The sequence below is a fragment of the Egretta garzetta genome, unplaced genomic scaffold (assembly GCF_000687185.1).
Source record: "Egretta garzetta isolate BGI_Z169 unplaced genomic scaffold, ASM68718v1 scaffold12, whole genome shotgun sequence".
NCBI lineage: Eukaryota > Metazoa > Chordata > Aves > Pelecaniformes > Ardeidae > Egretta > Egretta garzetta.
This window is the reverse complement of record NW_009258795.1, coordinates 92,804-120,630: the sequence shown is the minus strand read 5'-3', so window position 1 is coordinate 120,630 and position 27,827 is coordinate 92,804.

Genomic DNA, 27,827 nt, shown 5'->3' with positions numbered 1-27,827 from the left:
GGGGGGCGGTTGGGCTGGGGGAGCTTAAAGGGCTTTGCCAACCTAGACAATTCTATGATTCTATGATTCATTTTCGTTTTAGAGTTGTTGAGTATGAAGTGGTCTGAGATCACTGTGATGCCTTTGTAGTAATTTTTAATATAGCTTTTTATATGGATATAACAACATTCATTATTGTATTGTGGATCAATAGGAAACTGAAAATAAATTTACATGATAGGTTTTAACACTCAGGATGAGAATCTGCGAAGTACTTAATTCTGTTAATTAAAATAAAATGTGTGTTTCCATCATCTCCAGATGATTCTGTTCTCATGTTACAATTCTGCTTTTTACTTGGTGAATTACGGGCCCTCCGCGAGAAGCCACAGGATCATATGGAAATCCTGCTTGAGTGGGGCTGGAAGAGGAGGAGGGGAGCTGAGAGCAGTGGTCATGTTTGCCATGGGGATGATCCTGCCGAAACATTTTTGGGGTGGGATCTGCCACATCGAGGTGATGACAAAAGACCAGTGGCATTATTCTTTTTACCTATCATCTCCCTTTTAGTGCATGAAACAGCCCACTGAGGAACAGAAATCCATTTGCAATTGTTGCAACTATATTTGGGGCTGAAATCTAATCTGTAATGCCCGGTTGTGTTATGTTCTCTTTTACTCAGTTGTTTATCAACTTTAGAGAAATATTTCTGGTGTTTTAAAGCTGAGTTTCAGCTTTAATTTATAATGAACATATTTATGAAAACCTGTATATCCTGCAGTGTACACTGGGAATTAGAAGACTAAAAGCCTTTGCCTCCACAAAGTTGGTAAGGACAATATATCAATATCTTCTACCAGTCCAGCTGATTTAATCCAGTGTTTGGCTACAAAACTTCAGTAAAATTTCTGGCCTTTGCAGGAACTACAGGGTACCCTGTCAAATTTGGCTAATTACCCAAAGGTTCACATCACAGAAAGTCAAAGCACAAGGCTACTGAAATGTGGGTAGCTTCTTGTGACTGGAAAGACCTTGGTTGGTGCCACTCTGTATTAATTTAATAGACCAGAATGACCCTTTCAGAGCTGCTCAGCTTGATAAATGTAATGCATTATAAAAGAATGAGCAAATAAATACCTACATAGTAGTCCAGAATAGGGTCTTTAGATCTATTCTACTATTTATCAGATAAATAATTTTGCAAAGCTGTTCCCGGCTGTTTAATAAATACTTCCGATTTTCCAAAGAAGAGTTTGGGTGCCTTCTAGGATTTACGTTTGGGCAGATAAATAGTAATCTAAGTCTTCCTTTTTTTTAAAGTTGGGAATTTCTTGTGCAAACTAAGTGAATCTTCTTTTTAAAAAACCCTACTACTATAGTTGAAAACCTTGAGCTTCTCTAACAGATGGACACAAGAAAGTCAACGTAAAGTTTGACATTCCATTTCAGTATTAAGTCATAGCCTACTGACTCTCTAATATCATAGGAAACTTATTATTAATAGTTCTTACCTGCCAGAAAATCCCACTGAGATACTTTTGTGATAAGTAAATGAAGTTGAACTGAAAAGGGAGAAAATACCTTCCAGAATGAATAAAGCAGCTTCTCATGTAATTGTGCAGGACCTAGAGACAGCAGACTTCAGGGTTGGCAGGAAAAGGACAAAAGATGTCTTCATGTGCGCATCTAGGGGCAACACTTCTCTTGCTCTGGCTGATCTGAAGCTGTTTTTTCAGAGGCTATCGCTTTATGGGTGATTCAGAGTCACATTGCAAATATGGTGGCACATGGAGAAAAACGTTCATTTTTCTCAACAACTTGCAAAATACGACGTGTGTTGGGTTTTGCCTAAGGAAGGAGGTGGTTTGCAGTGTACAAAGCCTCTTGGAGAAAGAGGATGACCAAGTTCCAAAAAGATGGTAACTTATATTTGAAATGCTTTTCCACCTCATTATAAAGGAAAGCCAATACATCCAACACACATGTAATGAAGTTATTTGTGGATGTGTTTGTATTGTTTCCAAGAGAGCTACTGTTTTTTCAATCCTGTCTAATAACCAGCTCCATCCTGAAATTATGTTGATTAAAATATAAATAGAATTCTACTGTTTTTCTCAGTACTGTCCCATGGTGGGGTCTATTTGAGGAAATGCATCAAAAAAGGTGTGTGCCTGACACTGAACTTTTTTTTATATGAACACCTTCCTTGAGACCCAAACATTTCAAGCATTACAAGAAATATTAAAATGGAGTTTCTTTCAGCTTTGAGACAAGGTCAAGCAGCCTTGTATCAAATAGCAGCTTGTAATGCAGGCTTATGAGGGCGTTAGAGTAGATATCATTCATACTTTAATTAACTAAATTCCAGCTGTGAGTACATACAGGATATTTCCTTCACAGGTACAGCTTCCCATTGAAGTCCTTGCCCACCCAATTCTGCTAACCAGCAGTCATGGTGGCACTTCAGGCAGCTATTTTTCTTTCTCTTTTAAAGCTCGTGTTTAATGTGGGGTTTAGCAATCATATGAAAGGCCTGTGACACAAGCTGCAGATTGCTGTTGCCATTGGGTGGGACTCTGAGTATTTATTGCATTTAATGTTACAACAGATGCCTTAACAACTTTGAATTGTGTTCTGATGCTCCACATACCTGAAGAAAGAGGTAATAATTTGGGCCCAGCAGAGAGAAAAGATTCCTCTAATCAAATGAAAATTGTTGTCTTCCTTTGAAAATGATATTTTCAAATATCTTTGAAAAAGATAAACCACCATGAATCACCCGCTGCTGACGGCTGTATTTCCAATTTCCTATACTGCCTATATAGAAAATTTGCTTTAGCACTAGGAAGTGATTTCTGAGTAGTTTATAAACATGCTTAACTTATGGGTGAAGACATCTGATTTCTTTCAACATCCTGATTAAATGTTCTAACCAAAGCCTTTGTCAAGAAATATGTCTCTCATGAGTTTTCAGAAATCCCCACTGAACTGCAGGAATACAGCTTTTGTCTGATACGTCATTAGGTCTTCATAATTAATATGTTCTTTCTATTTTTGAGAAAACTTTTTAGGTCTTCTTCAAATAATTTTTAAGAAACAATATTCGGTCATTAGCACTTGCAGCTGTAGGAATATAGTTTTACATATGGAAACACAACATTCACGTTTAAGTCCCTGAGGTGTCCAGATTTTTATTTCTTTCCTCAGATGATGTTTTTGAAATAGACCAAATTGTCTATTCCTTTTAAAGGCTGATGGATATTCACCCCTTGCAGAGCAAGACAGAGCTTTCATCTATGCCCGTTGCTGTACGAAGTTCATTTTTGCCATGCCAGGTCTACGTGATGCATGAGAGCCATTCGGGAGCATGGGAAGGTGACTCTGGCCCTGTTTTGCAAGGGGGTGAGAATTTTGCAAACTCCCCTCCTGCCCCCCAAGCCATTGTATTGTCTACGCCGCATGCTGGCAGGTTGCTCTAAGAGGCGGAATTTGGAATTTGTTCACAAGTGTGTGTGCCCACAGCGCTGAGGAAGAGTCGGGGCGGAATGACTAGGGGGTCCATAATGGGAAAAAATCCCACATTGCATTGAAGTTAACAGCATAACTCCTACTAAGCTTTAACAGGAACAGAATTTTATCTCCACTGCCTACAGACCCCTCTGTAATGTGTGCACAAGGACCAAAGCCCTCATTCTGGCCCAGGGCCTCCAGTTGTTCATGTGGAAGGACTGCAGAGATGCTGCGTGTCGTGAACAAAGTTGGCTGGCTGGCATCCAGCGGAACTTTCAAGTTGCTCATGCAAATATTCTGTTTAGCTTACCCTAAAGGAAGAGGTAACACACTTCATCTCCAATTCAGCACTTCAAAAGTGCGTTTGCTGCCATTGGGTGCAGGTAGAGGCTGCTTTTGTTAGTGCTGAATTTTATAGTTAATTTAGAGAGTGAGAAAAGCGCAGCATTTCCTGTACATTTGGTGTTTGCAGTGAGGGGTCTCCCACCAGCCCGGTTAGGTATTGCATTTATCACCATAGCAAATAGCCTGTATTACAAAAATATTAAAAAAAAAGAGATGCAATTTCCCTTGGACGGAAGGCTGTTTATTTATGCTCCGCTCCGCTTAGTATGCAGCGTGGGCATGGTGCCACACTGACTTTTAACCCTAATGGAGAAAACACACAAGTTGACTGCGGGCCTCGAGGGAACGCAGAGCTTTAATGGCAATTTGAGTGTAAAATCTGGTCTCTGGAAGAAAGGTCACCACATCTGCATAACCCCCTCGAGTCAGGCTTAGAGCCCTGTCTGCCTTCAACTAAAGAGGCATTTTCCTGTATCTTGAGGCTGCTTTAGTTTGAGGTACAGGGAGCACATGACAGAATCAGGGGAACTGAATGATGTTTGTGCATGTTTGACTGCACTCTGCATCCTAAGAGAAGACTTTTGAGAAACCCAATCAATACTACAACCATGTCCTGCGCAGCTGCTTGTTTCGTTCTGTTACAATAATGAATTGAAGTCTCACAACAGCAGGCATAATAAGCACCGCTCAGCCCTTGGTATTCAATCACCTTTAACTGGGTGTATCTATCTAAACCCCACTGTCAACTACAGTTATACAGAATCCCACCGCAGACCTTTTGTGGCCCTCTGCTCAAAAATGCAAAAGCAGGGTGCCTTTCAGAGCCGTAGGGTCTACCACGTCTTTCCTCTCCAAGCCAAACCATTTCCCCTTTTTATTGAAAGCATAACATAAGGCATTCAGAAACTGTAAACCACAGCATTTTCCAGCTGGAAGGTCTTTGATCCTAATACCAGCCTCTTGTGTCTGACCACCTTCTTGTGTTCATACTTTTTTCATGCGCTTTGGATCTCCTGTGCAATGATTCTCTGTTCAGAAAGGGAAAAAGCAGAAGAACCTCAGCCCGTTGGCGGGTGCGGAGGATATAAACTATCTACTTTACTCTGACATTTTAATTTTAAATTCTAATCGCCAGCCTTTTAAGTTCTGGGCAGCTTCCATGGTGAAGCTGGTAACATCATGAAAATACGTATTGAAGGGGGTGAGCTATCAATTCCGCAGGACGGCTTTCTCTTTGGCACTGGTGCTTTGGATGTCACAGAAAATGCCCTCTAGCTAGGCAGCCATGGGCAGGGAAAGCAAAGCATTGCCTGTGCAAAATGGAGACAACAAAGGAAAACAGCAGAGTGGCTTGAGAAGAAGCCCCATGTCTAAATATACCTGGGCAAGGGACGATGCTCAGGGATGTGGTTCAGCCCACCTTGGCTGGAAGAAGCTAAGAGGAAATCCTAACAGGCTTTCCCCACTTATTTTAGCCTAGACTTGATTGGAAAAAAATTCTAGATTAATTTTTTGTCCTTCCCAACACACAGGTGAATTCTGAGGATCATGTGGCCTTTTAGCAATAGTCCCTAGAAAGGGGCTTCTCCCTGTAGTAGCCATGTAGGTGTGCCCATGCAGAAAGCTGAAAAAAGGTGGCAATAAAAAAGGACATTTTCCAGTTCTAGAGAGGGGAAACTAAGGCAGAAGTTTGCACACCATTGTAAAATGACCTAATAATTAGCAGAGCAAAAAGACAGAGTAATACTGCTTTAATTTTCTCTCTTTGCCAAATCCACAGAATTGTTTTTCTCTCTTATTTTCTGTTACTCAAATAATCAAACTTTGCACTGCCTTCATTGTTTGGCGTGCTAGAGGAGTGATGCTGTGACACTGAGAACTTCAGGGTTTCAATTTCCTTTTAGAACCACAAGGTTATGTATAAAAAAAGAGGGGGGGGGGGCAAAGAAATAAAAAATGTTCAGTTTTGTCAAGGGTGGCAAAACCAAACTTAACTTTTATAATAAAAATAGTGTCATGTCCAATTTCCCTTCCTACCTCCATCTAACTGAAACGTTTTGAAGTAGCAGAGAGCTGCAGTGCAACACATTCTGCGGAATATCAGCAATATTTTCAAACGTGGTAATGTTTTTCCCCACACATAAAAGTGACCCAACCCTAACAAGGAACCAGACTGTTTAAAAAATAATGTTAACTTTGACAACTCCTATAGCTGTTTCATATTATGTTAAACTCAACATTACTGACTTTTTCTGAGACTTGAAAAGAGCACTGTGCTTGTCCTCGTCCCAGCTGATATGAATAAGTGGCTGTTACTACAGCCAGCAGCCAACAGGACAAATTGAGGTTTTGAGCCACATGCCCAAACCCCCTATATTCCTATGAATTAACACCTAGAAAATGCATGTGATGGATACAAATCCTTTTTTACGATACATCATTTAAAAGGCTTTACTCCTTTTACTATGGCTTATTAAAGGCAGACTTAAGAGCCCCGCTTCACCCTGACCAACATCAGTGGCAAATTCTGATTGATTTTTTTTGAGAACAGGATTGGGCCTTTCATTGTCAAGGATTTATTTTGAGAGCTGACATTTGCATGGAATCCTTCTTCCCTGCAAAACGTTTTATTACAGATTACTGTGATTATCTCTAAACAGCATAGGCATCTTTTAAAAACTGTGGGGTTTTTTTGTCAATTTATTATACTTAATAGTTAAAAATTAATAACACTCGTGGGAGGTTTGCAGGACCAAACTGAGGAGTCGGAGAACTACTGTTTTATGTCGGTTCTCAAATTAATGCTTTATTTTTGCCTGTTACTAATCCAAGACAAACTACATTCCATTTGATTAATTAATGATGGGAAGCACAAGAAAACCATGGAAAAATTTAAACTGTGCTTTGAAATGACAAATATTTGTCTTTTTGATATTCCTCAGTAAAAGTATGAAATAGAATTTATTGAAGTTCGGCAGCTGTATAAAAATGTTCCATAGCTAGAACACAGAAATGATTTAATAAGTTCTATGAAAAGTCAATTTGCATGAGATCAGCACCTAGCCCATAACGGGTGGTAATGGATTGTTGGCTTGATTTTATACCACTTGACATCAGATTACAATACACTGAATAAATGTTAACCTATAATCCCTTTAGTAAAAGCTGGCATTGTTTGTCTTCTCTTGTAGAGACCACATTGATTTTCTTTTATTGGATGCTCAAGCGCTGCACCTCAGATTGATTACTTTGAATTAAATGTGCAGAGAACATTTTTATTATTCTAAAACAGGAGTCTTAACATTAAAGAGATGCCTCCCCCCTGCTACACTGCTAGAAGTATACTCTACCATTTAATTTGGATTTCTTTCATTTTCCCATTTCTTTTCAGGGCTTCTGTGATGCTGACCCCTGCTCTGCCCCTGTGCCCCTTGACCCTGACACATCTGACCAGTGAAGACTCTGGGGGTGGCAAATTAATAGAAGCATTGCTTGTTAATTGCATAAGAGGAAAACCAAGAATTCATCACCTCAGTCATGGCCATTGCTTCCCTTTGACCCCCTTCTCCCACAAGGCTTTTGCTGGTGGTCACATCTGTGGTTTTTCTATATCCTACATATTTGCCGTATAATTATTCAGCATCAAACCTTATTAATCAAATCGATGCTGTGTTTTAAATGGAAATTGCGGGATTAATACAAGCATTCATTTCATCCTGAAAATCTTGATGGCTTTAGCACATGGAATCCAATTGGAATATAAAAGAAGGGATGTAGAGACCTGATTGAATTAGGAGAGGCATGCTGCACATTAAATTACATATGCCAGCAGGGGTCCATGCTTTTGTAGTAAAATACTACTGTAGAGTGTATACATCTTATACCTCCTGTGATTTCTTTACACTGGTCAGTGCTCTTGTGCTAAATAGGGCCATAATGGTCATTTATGGTTCAAAATACATATTTTTAAATGGGATCTTGTATTTCATAAGCATTTGTTTTATTTCAGTTACTTTAAATATTTCTTCAAATAGGGTTAACAAATCAGCAAGTGATGTGTTGCTACTTCTTACTACTTGGTTAAGGACATCTTGTCTTTTCTATTTAACATACTCTTAATTATGGGCAAGTAAACAGTCTCAGTAATGAAAAAGAAAAGTCATGAGAAGCTTTGTTGTCGTGCTGTAAACATGCTAAGAATCCTAAACAAATTGCTACTTACTCAGGTTGGTGATTTCTGGCCTCCTTTCACGCCTTGTGTGAGTTTCCAGTTTCTCTCCAGTGAACCTGCTGTGACAAGGGCAGGGGTGGGAAGTTAGAAAGTGGCAAACCATGAAAAAAAATTGCAGACAGACCAGTGATATTGCAGACAGATTTGATGAGCAGCTTGCACTACTTCTTTGGACCTGACACTCAGGCTTGTGAAAAATGGTCTTAGGCGAGCGTTCCTACTGAAATCCATATTCTGTGAGCAAGGGTTTTCTGTGACCTGCAGCTTGGGACTTAAATTTGATTGTTTGATAGCAGAATGTGGAGGGGAAAAAGAAGGGGTACTGCTATGTCATGTGCAAGCATTTTCAATTAAGACCAGAAGATACCCAAAGGAAAAAGGTGCCACCTCTAAGCTTTCCTCTTTCCTCAGTAGATTGGGTCCCTGTGAGCGCTGAAGTATGCTGAAATGTTCTGGGGATCTTGGATTATCATTGCTGTGTTGAGATTTGAGCACCCAGTTTTGCATAATTATTTCTGGGTAGTCTATTTGTCAGTGTGGGACTCCCTCCCACATTTTCTGTCTCGCTTTGCATTTATCCAATTAGATAAAACCCAACCCTAAAATCAAATGAGGGCAAGGTAGTTTTTGTGTTCACGGACTTCTGCTCCTGTCGTTTTCACTAGGCTATATCATGAGTTGTCCTGTATCAACAGGCATACTTCAGGAAATCAAGGTTTTCCTGGAGCACAAATTGGAAACATGCACGGTTCAGGGAAGGAAACTGGAGCGGATCTCTCTTCTAGCTCAGCTTGAGCTCTATCCATTTTCAGCATCACAGCACAGAGCAAAAGGGTTGGTGACACGCTCCCTGGATGGGAGTCATCAGCAAAGATTTCTGTGTGTCCCTGTCCTCAGTGTGGCATGATAATTCAGAAGAGATTTATACATAAAATCCTCAGAAAATGCATTCTATAAGTAATAAAATGATGCGTTATCATGCAAATCCAGTATTAATACAAGACTGAAATTACTCAGAAGATGTTTACACCAAAGTCGTAATGAAACTGCATTTGGCAATCACAAAAACAAGTTACTATGGTTTATTTTATGACATAAATTATTTCATTTTAATACGTCTCCTGTCAAATTAGATGAATTTACTTACCAAACTTTATACATAGTTCGTGATTAGTGGTAAAAGAAGATTAGTTATAAAATAAGTCAGCTTAACATCCAGACATAGGATTTTAATAACAACTTGATATACAAAGACTGTCAGGTGCTGTCTGCTAGTGAGAAATAAATAATACCCTAGACCCTTCACTGTAATTACCATCATTCACTGTACGTAGAGGATCTGCAGTGCGGCTTGTGCTGGCGTAGAGTCAGAAGTGCTTAACGTCCCTCGCCCAGCTCCTGGCAAAAGCTGTGGAATCGGAGAGGAGCATCATTGGGTGATGGGATGACGATGTTCGCTCGGCCGAGGCCCACAGGTGACTTCCCACGGTAGTTCAAATAACGCAGATGACTAAATGAAAGCCTTTTTTCCACACCCAGGTCACGTAAAACCACAAGGACATATGATCATGTAAAGAGAGGTCTTTCTCCTTTCCTGGGGTGAGAAGTCTCATCAAGACGTCAGTGATGCTCCCCAGTCACTGAGAAAGGCACATATTTGCTGATGCAGACACAGTGACCGCTTTCTCCAAAATTACATGCGTCGTACATTTTCTCTGGTTCAATTTTGTCTTAGCCTTCCAGAAGGGAGAGGATGGATATCCATCTTTTCACACACGTAGACCACAGAAACTTTCTGTGGATATCCCAGCCATGCTATCACCATTTGGTATTCACCCAGGTGGCTTTAAACAAAGCAGCTGAAATAAGTCCTTAACCTTAAGCTTATCTTTAAATTAGTGGGACCCAACTACGTTCTTTAACAGATTTGTTAAATAACAATGAACCGTTGAACTGAAACCCAAGCGATACGCTGTACGTCATGGCTTCTCTCCGCCCTGTAGCACACACACAGCTTTATTTCCAAGCATATATTTCTCTAAGTGACCAAACAAAAGACACCCTCCAACTTTTTGGAGGCCCCTTTGCACAAAGAAGTGACATTTTTGTGATGAATAAACTTTGTGAGGGTTAGGGATGATAACAGAACAAATGTTCTCTGTAGTAGCCTGCAAATTACATGTTGTAATGTTAAGAGAATCCAGCTGAATAAATAACATTCAAAGGACGAGCTCTCTATTCTCCTTGCAGTACAGTACAAAGATAATGGAAAGCATGTTCTAAGAATATAGCCATGCAGATAACAAGCTATAAAACATACAATGATCCAGTGAAATCTTTCTGAAACACATAACTGATAACAACTAAACATTTTTCAAAGAAAACATTTTCAAAGTGCTCATGTTTTATGTTTTGCTATTTAAAGAAAGAAAGAAAAAAACCCCAACAAACCCAAACAAACCAGCCAAGCCACTAAATGACAGATTTGTGCAAAGTGGGCTTACTCCTCAGTTCCTGATTGACTGTATCATGTAGAGGTGAGAAGAGCTTACACCCATGCTTTCCTGTAAAAGGAGTGACTAAGGAATTTACAAACCCGATTTCTTTGTGTAATATATGCATCTATTTCACCAGGTTTCTAACACACTGGCATGGTGGGGGAAAGCATCTGAAATAACCACAGAGTAATTTTCTACCAGCTGAGCATTTAAGAAAGAATTCACAGATCGCCTCTTGGTAAAAGCCCAAGTTTTTAATACACATATTGCCTACTTTTAACAACAGAACAATGCAGCGGGCTGAAGGTTTAGACCAGCCCGATATCCCTCCTCACACTGGCTCCTCAGATAGCCCAGGACATCTCAACAAACACTTGAAATGCTACCAAACCCTAGCCGCCACTTCACATGATTTATGATGTCATTAATGTCAAGCTATCAGTGGACAAGAGTAAAAGAGACAACAGCAAAGCTGACTAAAAACAAATAGTTTTGATTAAACTCAAGGACGTTCAGTACAGCTTTCAGCAAAAAGGCATTCATCATTTCCGAAGCTGACCTTGTTTTTTTACTGAAGCAAAATTCCCTTTTTTAGGCAAAAGTAATTAAGAGCAGCACCAGCACCTTTTTTTTCTGTGGGGTTAGTTTTGTTGATAATTGCCCCATCATCCTAAAATTTGCATCTCTGTTTTTTTTCCTGCAAGATATGAAGACTGTCCTTTAGGTCTGAGACAGTTTTCATCCCAGGAAAAGGCATCCCTATAGTATTTTCAGAGGAGATCAGTATCCACAGGCACACTCCACCCTTAGAAAAGTACCCGATAATAAACAGGCAATGAAAACACAGCCTAATGATAAGCAGAATAGAAAAAAAAATAAAAAAAAAAAAGGAAAAGAAAGCACGCCAAGTGGAATAAATTATTTTCATAGAGAACATCTATCTGTATGAATGCAGAATTACTCTGGAGGTCTTCAGCTGAGTTTTACAGAACTAGAAATGTGAATAGTAGACTGCAGTCTTAACAAACCCAGAAAATATTTAGTTGTCTTTTTTATACCGATTTTCCTGTTTGTAAGACCATAAATGTATGCACTGGTGTAACATGTGTGCGCAAGGGTGTTCTGTGTACATGTGTGTGCCTTGACAGAGAGAACAGAAATTATAACAGGGAATGTTTTGCCAGGCAACCTCAAACTGGATCAAGCCACTTCAGGAATCACATTCCAGGACTGTGAGAGACCTACTGTAAGTATTCAAAAATGCAGATGGAAAGTAATATTTCAAGCTTTAAAAACATTATTAAAAACCTTTTTTCCATAAAAATGGGTATTATTTTTGGAGCTAATGAGGATTTGTACAAAAGTTCATTTTCCTTAGAACAGGAGTAGCTGCTGCCCTCTAAATCTCTAAAATCTTTACAAAAATCTCACTCTCTTCTGCTCTCTCATGCTAATAATCAGCTTATAGTATTATTATTTCACAGTCTACAGCAGCAAGGTTAAATGTGTCCTTCCAGCAAACATGCCTTTCATAACTTAGCTTGCAATTAGATTATTAATGTAAAATTACAGAAGGGCTATTATGGCTTCAGGACAAAATAATTAAATGACTGTATTTCAATTTTAATTGTTTATACAAGTACCTAAAACTTTTAATTTGGTTTTTTCTTATCATCTTATTGTAATATGTAACCCAAATAACATCCCCCACTCCTTTGGTATGTACCATGAAAAGGAGTGGTACCTACCACATCCAGTTGCAAACACTTTCTCAAAACACACTTGAAACAAAATTTTTTCCCTCTAAAATTAGTCATATTTACTCTGATTTACAAAAACTTTCTGCTTAGAGCTTTTATGGGAAAAAGACAGCCTGTATTATAAGTATTAACTGTGCATGAGAACATTTGTAATATCACCCTTGGAGAATAATAAACAGATACTAGAGATTGAAATTCTGACATAGTTTACAGAACAATAATCCAAACATCTGTTATAATGACAAGGGATTTGAGCAGAATAGAGAGTACATGGGAAAGCTATGCTACTTTTAGTACAGTTATAACGTTAAATCAAAGCACTGCAGCTCAAGGCAGCTTGCTGCTAATATAAACAATTTTCTACATATTCCTGGGCCACAAGCCAGATCTCAGGATTCAGTTACAAGCACAAGGTCAAGAGGGAATCAACGGTATGAAATTACCGTGTATGAATCAAAAGAATAAATGGATAATTAAGGATGAAAACAAATTAGAAGGTATACTCTCACTTAACTCATCAAATAAATTTGCTGAGTAACTTCATGCACTGAATATGTTGTAGGATCTGCAGAGGCTTTAATGCATTTATTGCTTAAATCCACAGCATCAGCATTTTTTGAGGCAGGCTTACCAAATCACCTTTTTATGTATACTTCTTTCTATATCCAACATCTGACTACAATTACGAAGATAAATATTTAATCATGTCATTTGCTCAAGAGAAAAGTAAATAAGATTTCTTTGAAAATGACATTCTTGCCTCCATATTATATCCAGGAAAACCAAACTTTTATCTCACTTCTGGTCTCATTTCGTCTTCCACACCCAAAAGAGGCCTTTTCAAGCTGCAGAAAATGTGAAAGATTTGCTGTAGCTGGCGATGAAGAGGGCTTTCCTGCAGAAGACTTCCAAAGCAATCTTCATAACAATGTAAGGATATCCATACATTTGTCAAGGAGCATGTTCGAGTTTTTTACTCGCCCACACAAGCAAACATGCAGCAACGTGTGAGCCACTTGCAGGTCAGTGAATGTTCTGAGCATGCATGGACACAGTAACTCATGTTTCTGAAGGGCAAGGAGGAAGAAAACAGCTTTGAAAAGTTAACTAAGAAATTGTGTTTCTGTCTCTCTCACTTGGCTCTACCCTACTGGAGTCTTCATCTACTCAGCATCAGCACATTTAGGGGGTTTATCCAAAATAACTGTTTTAAACCCGTGATTCCAATGGGGATGAATGTTTGCATAAGAGTACCCTGTTGTCCTCATTAACCACCAAAGAAGGCTGGGTAACCAGCTCAAACTTGGTGCCTAACGTGTAAAGAGTTGCAGCTGGGTGATGGCTGTCCCTCCAGAGCCCCCTTGCTCTTTGTCACTCCCAGCTAAATTCAGCATTTGTGGCAAAATACAACCTGAACAGCCGCAGAACAAATCGCCCCTCTCTTTCCATGCACTGCCCTGAAGAGTCGCCACTGACAGTTCAATCTCTGTGTCCATTTACGCCACAGTTGTTCTATTAAAATGCCTGCGATTACTGCCAGTTACTAATTGTTTTAGTAGCAAGGACATAAAACTGTAATGGAAGCAATGACCTAATCTCGGGCAAGCAACTAAGCACGCATTATTTAATAACTTTTATTTGCTACTGACTTGCATGGGATTATGACCACTGCTCTTGAGGTGAAAAGTCCTTCAACTGGTTTCATAACTGTCAAATATATTGACAAAATGTGGCTCATCATGTTTTTAATAACTGTGATGTTATCAATTCCTTTGATTCCAAAATACATGGGTTTGGTTATTTCCTTGTGAAAAAACTTGCTGATTTTGTTCCCCTGCAGGATGTTTTATAGTCCACCTTCTTTCCACAGGGCTGCTAGTATCAGATGCTGCAATCAGGTGTAACCATCAGTATTTCTTCTTGCTAGCCAGGAGAAGATCAAGGCTGTGATGTTAGATCTCATGAGGTGCTGAGATATGTCAGCTCTCAGATCAGATGTTGGAACTGAAATGTGCACCAGGAGGACTCAGCACTTGAAGCCACAGAAATGAGGTCATTTAGGATCTTTTGAAACCTGCCAGGATAGAGCAGTGGCTGAAGGCTGTTAACTAGCTTGCTAGATGGAATAAACTTCAACTCATCCAGCTGTAGGACAAATAAATTTTATCTCTTCCATCTCCAGAGAAAATATTCTTTCTGTTGTTATCATTACTTAAATATTAATAACTCTTAGGTGTATCCCACTTTATGAGTACTACTGTTTTTACTCTTGGAACTCAGTGAGGATGAATATTGGATACGACTAGTACCCAAAGCTACGTGTAGCCTACTCTAAGATTTGATCCTGGTCGTATCCTCATTGCATCCCAGCACATCGCCATCATTGCACCTGCAGAGCCTTCTCTCTCCCTGAGGGCAGGGTAAGGAGTCAGCCTTGGAGTAAGGCCAGCACTGTGCGGTCCACGCTGATCTGCTGTGGGAAGACACAGCAGTGAAGCAGTTTTCCATCTCCTAGCTTCTCCCTCAGCTAATTAGACAATGTTCATTACTGTATGTGCTGCCCTTTGCTCCCATCTTTTGCTCTCCACCACGTTAGTATTTCCAGGAATTAACTAATTAAGGGAAGACTTCAGCATGAGAAACAGACTAAGGACTAAGAAGAGAAGGCAAAAAACCCTTCCCACTGTGTTTCTATGAAGGAATGTCAACTGATCATCCTTTGTCCAGTGTTACTCACCCTGTAAGTCATGTATGCAGCTTACCTTACATATTTTATAGGCTCATTGGTCGCAAGGAGAAGGTTCCTGAGTGAGTGTTTTAGCAGCACTATGTCTCTGAAGTCAAACTTTTTCAAGAATGCCCCTGACAGATGTCAGCATCACGGTGCCTCAAAATGGAAAAGCGTGGGACTGTCCATGAATGGACACCATTCCTGGACACATCGGCTCAATACAAAAAGCTCTTACAGGCTATAGTAGAGGTCACTAATTTTTCAAAGCATTTTCTGCTTTAGCTTGATAAATACAGTATTCTTACATAGTGTGTTTCCTGAATGAAAATCAGCAGTACTTGACAGCAGCATTTTTAGAAGAAAGGCTGTAGATTTATTTTTAAATTCGAGGAACTTTAATGTTGAATATTTAATGCAGAATATTTCTTTTTTTAATCTAAAATGTTATATAGCAATTTTATCCCCCCTCACAAAAGCTAGAATGCAAAACGATCAGTCTGCTTGTCAGTGTGGGACAATTTTTTAAAATACATTTGTCTTTCTTGGTTTAAATTAGTTCACAAGCTAACTCACACAAGCTACAGAGACATGTCAGAAGGGAGACAGCAACAGCATAAAAGAGCCAACAAAAACATTTCTTCAAAAGAATTTTACATCACTTTTGGATAATAGGGAAACATCCTGTCCTACAACTATCGAGTTGTAGATAGATACAGATCTAGGTATCGAGGGAAAAGTCACCGGAATTTTCTGGGTGTTTGTTTTTTGTTTTTTTAAAATATCTGCTTTTACATTAGTCGCACCCCATGAATCTTAGCAAGAATATCTTGAAAACCTGGTATTGTGGGGCATTAAAGCTACAACAGAATTATTCTGAAAATGTCTACATACCCACTTCTCCCTGACTTTAGTAACTGAGCTCTCCAGTCTTTGCTGGAGTGTCTGAAAATAACTGGCAAAAGGCACCACTGAATAAATATTTGTATTTAAGTTGCTCCAGGAGGGATGAATATTCAGACGTGGGCTGTAGTAGGATTCAGACTTTGATAGTCACAGGAGGGGACAATACTGTAGGGAGGTAAAAATGTATGGTTGGGTTTTTCTTATGCTTTTTCATCTAATCCACCACGGCCATCTGTGCATATGTGTGCTCATAAAGGAAGGCTCCACCATTCCTGGACCAGTATTACAGAAGGTATCCTCACCTTGGGGTCTCAGCAAGGGTGTGAGGAAGGGAACAAATACTACATGCAGTAAAGCCCTCCATCCCTCCTCTACGTGAGAACAAAGGTGTGAGCGAGCAACAGGGAAAGAAGCATCCAGCAGCACTTTTATCCAACACAAATCTCAGCCTTTGCCTCACAAAACAGAAGCTACAGAGGAATTAGGGCTGTGAGAATCGATTCCCAGTCCCTTGCATAAGGGTTATTTTTTTCACTTGAGTAACTGTGCTAGTGCCAGGGGTTGTAACTTAAAAGGTCTGTGTATGTCTGTGAATAAAAATATTTCCAGGATAGATTGTGAGGTGGGGTTGCTTAAACATCACCTCTGGCTTAAGGCTGTGCCTGAAGTGGCAACCTCGCCTTTAATTTGATGATGGCATGTTTTACCAATTAGACCCAGACCAGCAAAGAATTGAGGCACGTGAATAGCCCTGTGGGAGCCAATACATGTACACTTAAAATTAAGCATGAACTCAAGTATTTTGCTGGATGAAGGTGCATATTTAAAATTATAGCTTTATTAAATTATTCACCACCATCAGTGACAGGACTTTAAAGCTCTTCTTGGCCTTGTCCATAAAAGATGGGAAAATATTAGAGTTTCTGGTATATGTTCGTGCTGAAGCATTTGAGGTAATAATCTCATTCCATCCAGCAGTTAAATATTATTGTGTGTGTCAAAACAAAATTGTAATCCTGGGAGTGGGTGTCATGTAAAAATGCCGTCTTAAAGGAAAACTACAGTGATTAGCTCTAATACTTTTGCTAGCTCAATGAATATTTGCTTAGAAAAACATTATGTAGCAAAAATTTAGTAACTGGCCTACAAAGAAAGGCAAGCAAATATGTGGTGCTCAGCTCCTCTCTCAGCTCTTTCAGGTTTTTAATTTAGGATTCTGTTTATACATTTGTAAATAATACAATGGGCTATATTTTCAAAGTTTGTGCAGAAGTTTTCATTCTGTAGTGCTTCACAAATCTCATAAATATAGGATAATCACTGCACTTACTGTAGAAATTTGCCATTTCTTCTTACCTGGCATTTGCACTAGGAATGATTCTCTCTTCTTTTTTTTTTTTTTTTTTTTTTACAGACATCTCACTTTGTTATGGAGGGCAACAGTAATTAAAATTTTTTGCACCATCTTGGGACATTTATTCTGTACTGCATTCAAAGAAACACTGGAGACAAATGAGTCACCGACACCATTTTCTGCAGCATCTGAAGATATCTTATGGATGTTTCCCACCTATGTGCTGACAAAGCCCATATGAGGGAGCCTATGAAGTCTCACGAATTCCTAACCTGAGATGTTTCAGCAGTCAGAAGTATTAAAATCCATAACCCTGCTTTTTTGGAGGGTTTTTTTTTTTGGTCAAAAAGCCAATATCTTTTCATGAGTGCAAGCAGGAAATGGATAATGTCATTAAATGAAGTCAGTCATTAGTGTAGAGGAATAAAAACCTGTAGATGTGTTCACCATCTTAAATGGGAATGATTATAATTACACCTACTTTGCAAAGTTTGAGTTTGCTGTTCTTTCCCCATACTGATTGCGATATTACTTACTTTGATTAACTCTGGCATTTGGGCCATGTGCTAATTTAGTAGTAGGAAGGTGCTGGGATTGAAATGCCCATGGTTTGAAGAGCTGGTAGATGCAAATGACCTCCTTCCTGAGGTTAAACCTCCCAACTGTCCACAAAATCCAGACTGGCTGTTTGCCTCACGGATTGCCTAACAGCAAAGAGTTCTTTAATGGTAATGTCTTAAACCAGTTCTAATTAGTGTCAGCAAATTATACACAAATATAAAAGGTATTAGTCCAATATTCAAAACACTACAGGTGTAGCCTGTTTGAAGCTTGACTCAAACTCACATGGTTGCTGTATGGCAATGGAAAAGTGGCACTGAAAAGAGGCACACCAAGAGGAAGAAATGCTGTGCGTGAGGTTCAGACAAGGCAACATCACCTGGGGTAAAAATTGGGATCCCCTTTAACCCACCTTAAGTAAAGCACCTGGCGTGCAATGGGGATGGATCGCCACATCTCATAAATCTGGCACTTAAACTTTACTAGTTATGAGTACGACTGACAGTAAGATTTAGTTTTGCATATCATCCCCCAGTGGCTAAATAATTCCTAGTTCTTCATTGTGAAGAATGTGAATTCATCTTCATTACAGCTGTTATTGTCCACTCTGCCCTTTGAAAGTCAGTTGGAAATGGGAACAAGCTTCCAGATTTTTAGCATTATATTTGCAACAGCAAAAGTTTTCATCTCCATCTCTGTTGTGTAGACAGCATGGTAATCTCTGCACTGTTCTGAAAGACTCAGGGGCTTTTCAGAGCAGGGAAGGTGGCTGGAAACGGGTTAAAAATGGTAGTGGAGCAGGCTGTGGTGCTGCAATGTTGATTTGAATTTTCATCTCTCCCTTGAATGTACACCTAACGTTGGTATCACATATATATTTACGTAAAACATAAAATAATCATACATTCTTTTTCTTTCTACATGGTTTGTCTTAAACACAGATTCATGGTGAATTTCAATGCCTATAAATAGCTAACACATTCAGCAGCAGCTAGAAGAAAGTATTGTATGTCAACAGGCTTAAACAAAGTACATCAATCCAGGCTTGTAGCATATTTTACTATGGTATTGTGGATCTTTAGATGTGACAGGTGACAAAATGGATAGTGATACTCATGTAATCTTGAGAACTATTTCCAAAAGTATATTATTACTGGTATCCTCAAGCAGATCAAAACGCAGATTTCCAGAACTGAACGATATGCAAGATATACTGCTATGAGACATGAGAAAAAAAGCGATATTTTCTCAGTCCCAATGACCTATAAAAAGCTTCTCTGCACATACAGCCTGAATCAACATTTTATACTTTGAAATAAATGCACGCTGTAGCCTATAAATATAAGACAACAAAAGAATAAATGCACTGATACCAGCTGAAGCGTTTGGCTGTATTCTCTGCTGCTTGGGCATCCTGCACAGGCACACGCATAGGTTCATACGTGCACACGTATTCTCACATCTGTAGCCAGTAGAGGCACGACAATTCCTTTCAATGCAGTTATCCCAAATATAAAAAAAGGCTGTTGTACTTCGTAAGAGAGTTGAAATTTTAGTAATTATTGTTAATTGGGGAATATTTAATAGAGAATGAACGTTGTCATGAATGAAATCTGGGAAGAGTTTTTATGCTTACCTGCCATGGTACTTTTTGAAAGAAGACAACCAAGATTTATTGAGTGAAGTTATGTTAACTAAAATGATATTTTATGCTGGGCCAAGAAGTTAGAACATGTGTGCTACAAAAAAGCTACTTCACGCACATTGTCTGTTTTCCAAGTGAAAAAGCATCTTTGCTTAAGCCACTGAAAAGTCAATGTTTTTCTGAGTCACAGTTTCACAGCCTGAGGAATTTTTTCAGCTACATTGTGGCCAAGTTCATGGACTAGTCTAAGAGCACTTAGTTTTTGATGTCTATGTTGATGGGACCAAAAGTAGGGCCAGTGCAAGGGTTTTGCCCTCCTGCTCTGCCCTCCCCCCCTTTTAAAACTGTGCTTATCTTGTATCATGGCTGCTATACAACTTAATACTGGTATCACCTACCTCCATACTGGTCACACAACTTTGTGCACTGGAGCAGGTCTTCCTTCCTCGGCAGGGGCTGACTCTTACACCATCTGAAACCATCCTTTCATCTCCTCCCCTCTTCCAGGGGGTGACACAGTCACTTATATTCTCATCCCAGCATAAGTGACCCTCCTGTTTGGGCCAGACGGGTAGTCAAGACACACAGTTTGACTGGCTCAAACGTTAATTTTCATATTTTCTGAATGAAGAATAACATACTACAGAAAACAAGCCTTTGTAATTATTATTTTATAAATATGATAGGTGAAAATACAGTTTAAATAATCACTGAAGTACAAAGAAAAATTACAGAAGTTGTGCAGCTTCTAGTGGTGCCAAACATATTTATGATTTCCAAATTCCTTCCACTTTTAAAGGAGAAACTGACAAAAATCTGCCTTGCCTGTGTGTTGCCACTAACATCCTATGATAACTTGACTAGATGGAAGGGCCTCTATGCCAAAACAAGGTCCCACACATCTGAATTAGGAGTGGGCTTCTGGAGTTCAAATACTGCATTAAATATTAATGACAAGATAAGAACTGGACATTTGGAGATTCTTGACCCCTTCAGATATTTCCATTTGTACTTGCACTTCAACCCTGTTTAGCAGGGTATAGACAGATTTCCCCATGCAGTTTAGCTGTTGTGGGATATTGCTTCCTTTGGATATGTTTATCTTTTAGAGAACTCGTATGCTTAATTTAGGCAATACATATCTCCCTGTTTAAATCATAGGAGAATAAGAAAAAAAGCATTAATGTTTTTCCATTTCTCCACTTTTGCAAATTATTATCCCTTTTACAACATGTTGCTGGGGCAATTGGACAAGAATATAACTGTAACTCAAAAAGAAATTGTGTAAAATGTAGCACTCTCAGATGTCATTTGCACATGGGAAAACGATATGAGTTTAAAGTCTAATTTACGCACATTTCTACAATATTCAAAGAGTAATTCTGTGGGCATATAATTGTTTAAGAATGAGAAAAAATGTGGGTGTTTCTTATAGTACTACTCCGTACAATTCTAACAAACATATTAAACCCCCAAGCCTCAGTAAAACCGCAAGCTTATTTGTCAAGGAAATGAATGGGAAAGCCTTTTGGTTTATACAGTTCTCAAAATAGGATTTATTTACACACTCCATGGAAACTGTATCCTCTAAAACTGCATCCTAACTACAAATATGCACACATCTATTCAGCATCTTGCCAAAGAGACTAAAATGACATTAAAAAGAGTGGAAGAATGCTAAGCTTGCAAAGTCAAACATTCAAAATTTAGTAAATGCCAGAATTCAGATTGCCCAGGCAACATTGCTTCTGACAATGTGTGATAATAGATTTAATCAGTGTTATCTCCACATCTGACCCTTCCTGTGGTTTCGCAGATTTTGCTCCCAGAGGTGTAAACCCCTCTGCCTTCTACTTGGTGAGAGTTTCTTGGGCCTTTGGGCAAGGACCAGTGTCTGGGGTAGGTTGCCCTGTGTGCCAGTTCCTGCTCAGAGACAGGCCATCACAACTGGCCAACGTAGCCCTCAACCCCATTGGGCTCCATCCCCCCTCTCAGTCTTTTTTTTTTATATGGGTTTTTTGGTCTGTTTTGTACGTATCTTCCCCAAGCCTTTTGCTTCACTGAGTCGGTGAGGTGGATGGTGTTCAATGGATGGGTAACTACACAATATTTCATTTATTTTTCTCATTCCGTTATTTGCCTTAGTCCTTATTTATTGCAAGGTATAGAAAACCTGCACTGATTATGAAGTTATTAATTCGTTAATGTACTCTGGAGCATTTCTCAGAGTAGCTTCTGAGTGAATCCCAGATTTTAATGAACATATTTTCATAATATTATACACATACAGATTTTATGGGCCATACAAAAATGAAGTTTCCTCTGTCATTTTCTGGTGACTATACTCAGACTCTTTGAAGAGTAGTTGGATGTACATTCTCACCAGAATAAAATATCCATTTGTAATAGAGCATGCCATTTCTAGATAAAATATTCAAAAATTTTAGCTGCCAACTTGCCAGATCTGTACTGAACTTATACCACAATTAATTTTTCTTATTTTCGTTATTTTTAATATAGTTTTAAAGTTGTCTTAATTTGAACAAATATGTATGGGCATTCATGAGCATTCCTAAATGCACATCCCTGAGACCTGTCGAATTTCAAGTCACCCTTTAAACAAAGGTCTGTGTGCATTTTTTGATATGACATGGTCAAACCCACCAATCTACCTTTTCAATCTATATACTTGGCAACAGCCAAACTACTTAAACTCCAAAAAAAAGGCAGCCTGTAGCAAATATCTTACTGAATGCAAAATCTTAGACTGACCAATTAAAAAAACTGAAAGGATAAAAATTGAAATTCTCATCTTCAGTGTTTGCCACTAAGAACAATGATCACAGATTTTTCTTTTGCTTCCTAGCAGGACTCAGAGAAACTGGTACTTTGTCCAGGGGACCGAATTAGTCTCATTCTTGTCATGTGCATTTGTTTAACAAAGATTGCTATTAGCAATTTTATATGTGTATTACTTAATCTTACTTAATCTTTTTATGATTCTGGCAGCAATTATCTTGCTAAGTAAGAAGGAAAGCACACAAAATCCAGGTACCAGGTATCTCTTGTCAAATATTGACTTTTTAATTACGAAAATTACATCTTTACATTCTCCCAGGGGAGCAAACAAGGACACTAAATTCCAGCTTCAGGAACAGTAGGGGTTGACCTAATTCAACATCATTTTCCCATCATATTTCTGTATTGTTTCTGTGCTGTGCCCAGATGCTTCATCCACATAGAGCTGACTCCAAACTTGCTCAACCTCTACAGAGGGTGAGGGGCAGCCCCTTTTCACATGACAGTAGAAATGAGAACCACAAACTCTGGGCTACAGGAGGCAAAGACCACATGGGTGGAGACAACCCCTGCTCCAAGAGCTATGGAGTAGGAGGCATCTCTCTTTGTTAGTAGGAGGGTGTCTACTGTCCTTGGACTGTCTTCTGCTTCCCACCCTGGGGGTTTCTCCTTGCCTTTCCGCTCTGACCCTTGCCTTTTCAAAAGCAGGTTTGCTGAAGGTTTTGCAAGGAGACACTCTGCACCCTATGAGCCTTGACCAAGAGCTCCCATGACCCCCTTTCCTCTGCCCTTGTGCATCCACAAACCTGAAGAGTGACCTTCCCAGCTTGCTTCCACCCCAGCTCATGCCTGGCATGACCAATCAGCCTGGTCCCTGGAGATGGCTCTGCAACCCAGAGTAACAATCAAGGTTGTAGGGCTGTATGAAACGACCCTATTGAAAAGAAGTGGGTTTCCAATTCAATAACCATGCAGCGGCAGCAAAAACTGCTTCCCTGAAAGCTGAGACAAGTTCAGCCTGGACAAGAGTTAACGGCCACCAGGGTATCACACCTTACCTGTTGGGCTGTGGATAAAAGTAGATAAATTACTTGGGGGAGAAATAGATTTACTAATTGCAGTGTCTCCAGATGAAAAAAAAACAGGGAGGACATGGCAATTTTGGGCAGAATCCATGTGACTTCTGCTCTTTTGCAGGGCGAGTAATCCAAGACCTGTGACTTTCAACGCTCTGGTTGAGTTGGGATTTCTTGTCTCTGAATTTCAGCATTAAATACGCAGATTCTTTTTATCATACAGACCACGTTCTGAAATGAAAAAGTCCTCATGTACAAACATCACTTTAATTCAAGTCCGTTGCTTGTGATAATCTATGGACAATATTCATCAGACGGTGGTTTCATCCATTATCTATTTCTGTCTATGGGAGGCACTGAAATACACATGAAAAGTATGCAAAATTTGTTTTGAATGATTGAATCTAAAAGGGGGGGGGATTGCTAAGAACAGACATCTTTTTAGTCATGGTTTTCACTGAAATGTATCTGTTCAAATTCCCTAGGCCTGATGTCTTCCCAGTTGGTGGTGCATTTTTTTAGTATTGATTTGAATTCAACAGAGCTAATTTCATTAAGACATTTAGATTTTTTTTTTCCCTTGAATTATTTAAATATTCTTGATGTGAAAACATGCCAAAAATAAAACCAGGAAAAAAAAAAAACCAAGAGGAAATTTAAAATCTGTAAAAGGGGATTGTAAGGAAATCACTTATATATATTTTTTTTTAGTACAATTATTTTATTATTATCATACTTCATATTTCTTTAGAATTTCCATGTATACTGGTGCCGTAGTTATGTGAATGGAGGCAGCTGCATTTTTAAAAGCATCTAATAATACATATTCCTATCAGCAGCAGTCGCCAGTGTGAATATCTCCATTGACAGAAATATCTCCTGCCAGGCCATGTACTGCTTTGAAGTGCCTGGCATCTCACTAGCTGCATGTTGACCACCATTTTGGAGCTCCTGGTATGTGGATGCAAACCAAGGAATGTGATGACAGGCTAGGGATTTTCTGTGTATTGACGGCAAGAGCGCTAAACATGAAATTAAGCCATATAGGAGTTAATATTGGACTGCTTTCTTGTAACCAAAACACTGTGTACTTCACTGCCTGTAGGATTTAAATAGTGCAGCAGTGCCCACAGCTTTCTGAGTCACGCTAGCTCTAAATTCTGTAGCAAATTCAAATGAATTAAGCTTTCTAAGATTTTCATTAACTGAAATGTGACAATGAGTGAAAGAATTATGCAACCGAGACTTGTGAGGCTACAAAATAGGAGTTGCTAGGGGTGAAGATTCAGAAATGTCATAGCAGAGTGGGAGAAAGTTGAGACTTCTGCTAACTAAAAAGAGGTAAGAGAGTTTGGGATTTAAAACAGAGATGATTGATGTCTTCAGCCCCAGCATAGAGCGACACTATCATCTTTCGGTGGCTGCACAGGAGTGCGTAGAGCAAACATAACATTTGGGGACATTATTTTCTCACTTTGTCAACAGCCACCTTCTCTCGTGTCTTGCATGTACCATACGCATGTTAGAAACACCACACTATTACAGTCACTGTGTAAACGTACACATTTGTTGATATCAAGGAACACAGAAGTAGATGGGACCTCCTCAATCACCAATCCCCGTTCCCTCTTGTCATAAGTAAACAAACCATATAATCACTTTCATCAATTGATCTAGCTACAGCAGGCACTAATTAAATTTTCGGCTCCTATTAAATTCAGCATCAGTGAAGAAGAACGTAGTTGAATATTTCAGCTAAAATTGTTAATCTTGACATTTAAATATTCATCATTAAGCTTCAGAGTTAGCAGCCTATTCATGGAAGGGAATTCAGGTTCTCTCTACATAACCGTTGATAGCGAAGGTCATTTCTTTACTTTCTATTTGGGTTTGGAAGGGTCTCCTTATAGTCATAGAGCCTGGAAACACAGCTGTTTAAAATGGAAAATTTAATTTTTATCATTGTTGGCTGGTAAGTGATTTAAATACAGAAAGCCAGTGCTTTCTGCACATGGTTCATTTATAATCCTTCAGTAAAAGAATCCGCGCCTGTAGAAATTAAGCCATGAGGCAAAACAACTATTAGGAAAGTTACACATGGAAAATGAAACTAAGAACGGAAACAAGCTATTTTCCACAGCGATTAGAAACAATTCCTTTAGTGCTTGCTTTTCTTTGTGGCAGACCAATCTTGGTCTCTATTTGCATGGTTTTTCCTTTGATGCAATAGATAGTGATAGTGGAAGAGCTTCAGAGCTTTTCTGCGTTTGTTCTTTTTACAGCTGCATTGGAATTATTAGTTATTTGAATTGTTGATGTTTAATGGTAAATATATTTAAAATAAGGGTTAAATTAAGGTCATTGGTAACTAATCTGAATAAATAACCTCTAGTTATAGCCTGAATGACTCAGAGAGAGACCGTGAAGTCCATTGCCGTGCAGGAGGACACATTAATACTCTGTAGCTCTAGGAACATGTCCACGTTGCAGTTAGAAGTGTCTGCGGCATAATCTAGAGATTCCCAAATTGGCAAACTAGCTTGAGGTAATACTAGAAGTCTAATTGCAGTAATACTGTTCCTGTGCAGGCTAATTCACCTTACTTTCGCTGTAGCTGTCGTGCACATTGCTCTGAGTAACCTTTGGCTTCCCGTTTGTCCAGCAATGTGGAGAATTGAATTAAATGACCAGATGTATTTCCTGTTTATCTTGATTAAAAATAAAATCTGGACACCTACTGAAAATTAATTTATTTCACCCTGTGAGCGCTCCGGGGTATCGCTGGATTCCTCCTCACTGCTTCCACATCTCAGGACTGAGAGGTGACCCACACCACGTTAACCAGCCCGCGAGGCACCTGCTTGAAGGGTTAATGAACAATGCAAATCTGTTTTCTTAAAGAGAGTTCCATCATTAAAATCCAGAATGCTAGAATAAAATATGCCAATTAAATGCAGTATTGCCACAGACTGCAATACAAACTGCGTTACAAACTAGCAGGTAGGTGTTGTCTCCCCGTGGGTTCTACAAGTGACATGGTCCTATCAAATAGTTACTAAAAATGAAATTAAACATTGCTCTAGTGGCTTCAGTGGCATAAAAAGAATTGTTACATCATTAACTTTTTATCAGCTGTTTTGTAACATTTAATAAAACTTGTTTTATTCATCTATACACGGCTTATCTAATATGAAACTAATTTAATTTCTTATCCTGAGTTTAACTGTAGCTGCTCTAAAAACAGTAGAGAATGTCCCTATGGCTATTTGAAAAAAGTCCAGTCAACAAGAGCTCAGCATATTTTTACAGGGCTGTCAGATAAATCTCTCTATGGAAGTTGCCATGCTCACAGAAATTCAATAGAGCACAGCTTGGTAGCATACACCACACAGAGTCTTCCCGAGGATTAAACCCATGTCTAGTTAAAATGTAAAGTTAGTTTTAGAAAATATGCAAAAAGTGATTATTTGGAAAAAATATTACAGGATCAAGAAGAATCAAATTATATTGGTCAACAAGTACAGATTTGGTTTATTTAAAATAAGTATCTTATATTACTTACATATGAACAGAGGATCATGAGAAAGAGGAAGGGAATTTTAACTATTAATGATTAAAATAAATCAGTATTTTGTGAGCACTGTTGTATTTATTTTAATGCTTGTAAATGTGCATTTTAATACGGAGCTCACACACTGGCATTTTAGATTATGTTTTCAAATATAAGTACAAAGATGTGCCTTAAAATTGTGCTCACTCACTGTATTATATAAAGGGAAAACTGGTGCAATTGCAAAATCAAGCAACTACATATGTAAGTAGGTCACAAACAATCCCAATGTATATACCTTCATGCAAAGGCTTATGTATTTTGCATGCACCTTTGTGCTGCATTAAATTTATTTTCACTGTGTTTATAAAGCAGGTGTTTAATCACTCATAGATCTGTCCCATTCACATAAAATTGATAATATTGGCTTGTATGGGGATGGGAAACCAAGGGAAGGGACTCAGTGCTCAACGCCACAGCGCACACTGTACCTGCTGCTGTGCAGAGCACTGACAGGCAATGTACACAGTGCAAAAGTACATATTGTTCACAGTATAACAATGATGCCTTTGAAGAACAGTATTTTTTATTTAAATTACCTGTGACAGTAGTACCGCTTTGGAGAATGGTGCCTCAACAACACAGAAGTGGGCTAAAAGAGAGGAGGTTACCCGTGAATTACCTCACCTACAGGATTCATGAGCCTTTATTCTACATCATTCTGATTTACTGACCATACAGCTGCAAAAATATCAATTTACCTCACCCATTTGGGATTGCATGGAGGTTGATAAAAATTGGATTAGACTCCTAGTTTTTAATATTCTGATAATTTTAGTCCAGGTTACAGCAGTGAGCATTTGGATATCCTTTTCTGCTTTTCCA